The sequence below is a fragment of the Cinclus cinclus genome, chromosome 20, assembly GCF_963662255.1.
Source record: "Cinclus cinclus chromosome 20, bCinCin1.1, whole genome shotgun sequence".
Lineage (NCBI taxonomy): Eukaryota > Metazoa > Chordata > Aves > Passeriformes > Cinclidae > Cinclus > Cinclus cinclus.
This window is the reverse complement of record NC_085065.1, coordinates 2868010-2874522: the sequence shown is the minus strand read 5'-3', so window position 1 is coordinate 2874522 and position 6513 is coordinate 2868010.

Sequence of the window (6513 nt, the reverse complement as noted above, 5' to 3'; positions counted from 1 at the left end):
CTCTAGTGATCAGCCACAGTGGGCAGGAATGGAAATGTGCCTTGTTAAAGGAGCTCATGGAGGGGGAAAAACAGGGTGAGCACAGGGCAAGCCAGGCTGTGCTCATGGCAGCCTGAGCAAGCTGTTAGTTTTCATGCCTCAAATCCTCACCTTAACAATCAGTCAACAGAAAGCAGGAAGGAACCAGCTGACATCTCGAATCTCTGAAAGAGAAAGAGTCAAATATCAGACTTCAACTGACCTGCAACCTCTCCAAAGGCCCAACACCTCTCTTGGCAAGTAACTTTGCCTTTTGAGGGCCGGAAAAGTTCACCAGAGACCACTCCTTCCCTGCCCAAGGAATGGCCCAGTGGGGAATCTACAGCAGAATTCCCACCACAGTGCTACAGCCTTGTGAGGCTCCAAGCATGGGGAACAGCACCTGTGGTAGGAGCCCTGTGTCCCACTGCAGGTCAGTCACAGCATGGCCATGAGCATGGCCAGGACATCAGGAGCCACCAACAAGGGCTTTCTCCCTGACAGCTTTTATGGGCTCAGCTTAGTTCCCCTGGTTCAGCCCCTTCCCTATATTTGGAAGGAAGGGATCTACACTTCTGCCTGGTCACCAATTCATGTTCATTTTTTGCCATATACAGTGTGTAAAGAAGAACCTGCTCTTCTCTCCCAGTTTTAGAAACTCTGAGATCTAGCTGTGGTTTGTAGACTTTTTTTTGGTGGAAACTTCCTTTACTGGGAACATGTTCTCCTGCCAGCTATGACCACAACCAGCATTTCACTCTCACCAGCATGTCAAACAAACGACAGCACAGAAAGGACCTGCCTCACTGCTCCTGCTCACAGATCGCCTGGGCAGAGCTGCACAGTGATGAAAAAACCCAAACCAGATCAGTATGGGGTGGGGAGCAAGGCCATGGGAAGAAAAAGAGGATGAGGATTCATGTAGCATCAGTTATGACAATTCCTGTGGCTTACACCACTGCATGGATCAGGGAGGACAGGATGAGAGGCCATGACTGAAATACAGTGTGACAAACATGGCAAATTAGAGCAAGATCTAATTCTTTCTAGTTGGAAAGAACAACACCCACATATGGCCAGGGGTGTACAGCTCATTATCGTCAAATCATTAATACACTACACAAGTTTAGCTTCAAATACAACTTTGGCTGCCCACGATGTTCACTGCCCTTGCTGCCAAAAGGAGCTGCAGAAGCCTCAAGCTAAGGAAGTTCTCAGACATGTGACTGCAATTCCACATGAGAAGGATACTGGGAAAGTGAGCTTTAGATGGAGGTCTCCCAGTCCCAAACATGCTGCTTGGTTGGTACAGAGCAGCCAGGCAATGGCTGGCAGAGCAGCAGCTGGCAGAACAGTGAGAGCCTTCATGCACAGCTGGAGTGAGCTCCTGGTGCAGGAGAGGAAGGGTCTCCTCCATCCTGAGCCATTCTGTCTGTCCCGTCATCTGTCACTGTTCAGCAACCCCTGTTTGCTCTTCACTGCATGGATGCTCACCCAAGGCTGCAGGACCAGCCTTCCCTTAACAGAACGGAGCCAACAAGACTTGTGTGAAGCCAGAAGCCCCCTCCACCCTCCCCAAACAGCTCCTGCCACCTCCCACAGCCCCACTCTGGGTTGGAGCACCCTGGGACACCTGCAGCTGCTGCTACAGCACAGGGGATGTCACCCTGTCTTTCAGACAGTGGCTGACCCTGTTTGTGTTGGCCCAACGAGAGCTGAGCCTGTGAGCGTGCAGCAGAGTCACTGTCACTAGTGTTTTGAAAAACATGTTTCATGTTGCCCTTAATTTCATTTAAGGTCACTAAAAATGGACACCACAGCCACATATCTCATGAACCATAAATTCCTAGAATCCCCCTAAGCCTGGAGGATGAGGGAAAAGCTTATTTTAGCACGCCTCCCTTGTGATCAGCCCTTTGAACTCAGCACAGTGGATGTGCTGAGAGCAAAAAGCTGAGGCACACCAGACCAGTGAGCAGTCTGGGGCATTGTCCTGACACCAAACTATAATTCAGAAAGGACATTTCCTGCTCCCAGGCATGCTCAAGGCAAGAGCACCACACAATAATTGGGGTTGGAAAAGACCTCCAAGACCAAGTCCACTTTTGACCAATGCCCACCTTGTCCCCAGCCCAGAGCATTGAGTGCCATGTCCAATCCTTCTTTGGACACCCCTCAGGGATAGCAACTCCAAACCTCTCTGGGCAGCCTGTTCCAGTGCCTGACCACTCTTTCAGTGCCGAAATTCCTGCTGGTGTCCACCCTGAGCCTCCCGTGCCCAGCCTGAGGCCGTTCCCTCTCCTCCTGTCCCTGTTCCCTGGAGCAGATCCCAAATCCCCCCCGGCTGTCCCCTCCTGTCAGGAGTTGTGCAGAGCCAGAAGTTCCCCCTGAGCCTCCTTTTCTCCAGGCTGAGCCCCTTTCCAGCTCCTCAGCTGCTCCTGGTGCCTCAGACTCTTCCCCAGCTCCATCCCCTTCTCTGGACATGCTCCAGACCCTCCACATCTTTCTTGTCATGAGAGACCCAGAACTGGACAGAGCACTCAAGGTGCCCCAGCAGTGCCAGCACAGGGGTACAGTCACTCTCCTAGTCCTGCTGCCCACACCATGGCTAGTACAGGCCCAACTGTCCTTGGCCTTCTTGGCCTCACTGCTGGCAAAGTCCCCACCCCCAGCTGTGGAAGCAAAACAAAGAGAACTCTCAGGCAGCGAGAGCCACTGTCTGGTTTTCCCTTGCTGATTCAGGTGCCCAGGTGGGAGCAGAGTGCAGGAAAAGAAGTGGCACTGAGCAATGACCCATGACAGCTGCAGGTACATCTGTTGCTCTGTGCTGCCAACATCATTGCAGACACAGAGCTGTCCTGAGGTGAAGGTCATGAGGGTGCTGTCACCATGAGCCACATTGCCTTGCAAGGCTCTCTCATCCCATCCTGATGCTGCCAGGGACCTTTTATTGCTGCCCTTCATTCAGAAGAGGGCACATTCATAGCTCAATATACCCCTGCAAATTAAAGGTGGATTTACTGGTTGGTGTCTATCTATTTTTGCACAAAGAACTTCGGGAGAACAAGGAGGTTTTGTAAGCTGCAGCTGAGTAAGTTCCCTGGCACGCTGAAGGAACCTGCTTTATTAAACTAGTAATACACAGCTTAAAACATGGAATGAGCTGGCTCTTGCACAGAGACAGGTGCAATCATTCCTGCCCAGGTCTTCCCAGCACAAACTCCCAGCAACATGTACAACTGACGTAGAGCTTCTAGAAGTCAGGGGCTAGACAGCCCACCACCAGCATAACTTCCTTTAAAAAACACCAGTTTCCAATTGAACCAAACCAAACTTTAAAATTCTCTTCCAAGAGGCAAGCAAATAGTCAGCTTTTTTTCTTCTTCTTCTTCTTCTTCTTCTTTTAGGCCACCAAACCTAAGAGCAGTCCAGTAAAACTGAGGGGCTTGTCAGTTCATGTCTAAAGTAAGGACTGTGGCCGTTTCCCCTCCAGCACAGACCAGCACATCTGATTCACTCAGTATAGACTCACTGCCCCAAGGCTGGGGAGCTCCTGAGCAGCTCCAGCACACACTGTGCTGGAGCCACAGCTCCTGGAAGCTCCAGGTAAGTACATTGCTTCAGCAGCAGGGGCTGCAAAGCCTTGGTTGCAACCAGCAACCTCGGTGCATTGGGACATGCTGTTCCCAGCTCTGTTTGACTCCCCAGCAGTCTGTGCATTGACTGTTCTACCTGTCTGAAATCACATACTGATTTGCAGAGAGGTGGTGAAGAGTCCAACTCAATTCTCAGCCTCCAGCTCCATCCTGTAGTGCACTGAAGACCACGTGAGAGCCTTCATTCATCCCAGATCCTGGCTGTGGGCTGATGGGAACACATCTTCAGAATGCCAGGTCAGTGCTGGGACCAGGCAAGTCTGATCAAGTGAGAAATGTCTCACTAAAAATATGTATCTTCAAAGGCACTGGAGAAGGGGAGAAAGAGCAACAGCATCTCCATCACACATGACCTTGAGCCAAGCTGGAGAAGACTTGCTTTCTTCCTCAGGCTATGAACAAGTATGAAGTGGCTCTGGGCAACTGCAGCAGGAGGTTGGACTACAGACCTCCAGAGAGTCCTTCTCACCTGAGTCTTTCCATGATCTGGACTGAAAATGCAACACAGGGCTTTTGCAGCTGTTCAAGGTCACAGTCTCTGCAGCTCTTCAGGCCCTGATTCTGCCCATGCTGGAGCTGAGAACATTCCTAAAACAGCCAAGCTTCACCCCCATGTTCTTTAAGTATTACTCATTAACTGAGCTCCTCCATGGGCTACACAGGCAGCACGTGAGGAATGTGTTGCCTTCCTTAGGTAGACAAATGGAGCTGATCCTCATTCCTCAAACATCTTGTCACTGGTCTTCAGCCTGGGATGGTAGCAGCTCTTCAGCTGGGGTTATGGATGTCAGCCCCTCAGAAGAGATGCTGCTTTCCACTGGGATTTTCCAGGACAAGTAGACCAGGGCTGGGTGTGCTGTGGGCACACACAGCAGAGCTCTGTGGATTTGCCCCTGCCAGGACTGTGCTCTGTCCTCCCTGTTTGTGGGGTACCCAAGGGTCCCACTGGCCTGGGGAAACACAGGTTCACCTTGCACAGAACCAGACCCCAACAAATCTGGTTCCCAAATGAAAGCTGTCACTTGGTAAAGTTTCCAGAGAGGAAACCCAGCCTGGGCAGCCTGGCCCAGCTCGGCCCCACACCAGCATGCAGCACAGCCCCAAGAGAGGAGCCCAGTCACAATCCCCCACTGCCAGAGCTGAGCTCCCTTCTTGTGTGCTGGGCACTGCACTTGGGGATACAGGGAACTTGGGTACAATGAGTACAGAGGGAGTTTGTTTAATTTCTAAGACTGGAAAAATATTGAATGTCCACTGACAAAGAATCTCCAAGAACCTCCAGCACATCCCCTTCCCCTCCTTGACCAGCTCTTTCTCCTTCCAGTGAGCACTTACCACAACCCTCGGGGCCTCCTAAACATGCAGGGAACACATCTGTGCTCCCTCTTGTCACTGAACAGTGCAGGGAAATCCTAACAGTCACAACAGCATTTTTGGGTTTTTAATAAGCAAAACTCCAAATAAAGTAAAAAACAAATGCCCAAGAACAACAAAACCCCACAACAACAAAAATAAAACTCCTCACTTCTAAAGAAAGTCTCCCTCCTGGAAAAGCCAAGGGAAAAGTGATGGCCATGGTCAAATTGGGAGGCTGAAAAAAGCAGTCATCTAAAAGACATCTATTGCTCCCACTGCCATGAGGCAAGGGACGTATCCCTCCATCTGAAACCTTCCTGGGCCTTTGCCACACTCCCCCCAGTCTGCTATATGCTTCCTAGGTCAGCTGGTTCTGCCTTTGAGGGCACAGAAAAGCAAGGTAAAGGACACAACACTGCTGCCAAAACATTTGGGAGAAGACAGGAATCCTGTATTTGTCTCTGTAGTATGAGCCAGCAAATGAGCTTCAGAGAAATCAGTGTAACAGGTGACTCTTCCCAGGCTGCAGCTCATGTGCTGATTTTGCAAAGCCTCAGGACAGAGGTTTGCCATGCCCAAATTTTGCTTTAACTTGGCTCAGCTCTAACACCAATTCTTTCTTCTAAGCAGGTGCTTTAACTAATTTGTTTTATTTTTACTTACCATTGCTTCATGCAGTCATGATTTTCCAGATTGTCCTTTGTGCAGAAAAGGTATTTGCCCCTAACACACTGCTGCAATATTTAAAATACAGGCCTGATGTGACAGCAGAGACCTTGAGAACAGCAGACAAAGGCTGCTGTGCAGAGCACAGCCACAGGATGGCAAGAGATGGGGCAGAGATGGGCCCTGAGGACTCCACAAACACAAATAAATCACAAGGGATCAAATAAATACAGACCTGAAGGTGAAACTCATGGAAGAGAACAAGTAACCAATATATGTAAAAATGCATGAGATATGTCACTGCTATGAAACAGATGAAGTTTTAATTTTTTGCAATTTTGGAAAGACAGGAATTTTCCACAGGCTTTGCACCTTCCCTTGGACAGGAATGTTCTCTTCCAACCCTCACACTCAGGAAAACACCAGTGCTACCTGCAGGAACACCTGTGCTCAGTCTAAGACTCTCTGGAACTCACACCAAGAACTGTTCTGGTTTGTCTCCTGTGGGCCATTTTCTGAGGTCCAGCTTAAAAAGGCACATTCAACTCCTGATGTGCATGACTAGAAAGAAGTACTGCTTTCTAAAAAGAAGGAAAGCAGAACACGAGTATGAAGTCTGACCAGTATACAAAGTTCTGATGATATTCTAGTCAAACCTAGGAAAATAAAAGTATGTATTTCCTATACAAATCAATCTTTATTTTCAAATGCTGCACTGCATAGAATGTATCTGATTGCCAGCCCTGTGCATGGACACAGCCCACCCTCAACCCTCCCCACTTCCACACTCAGCAGAGTGTAAGCAGAGCAACTACAC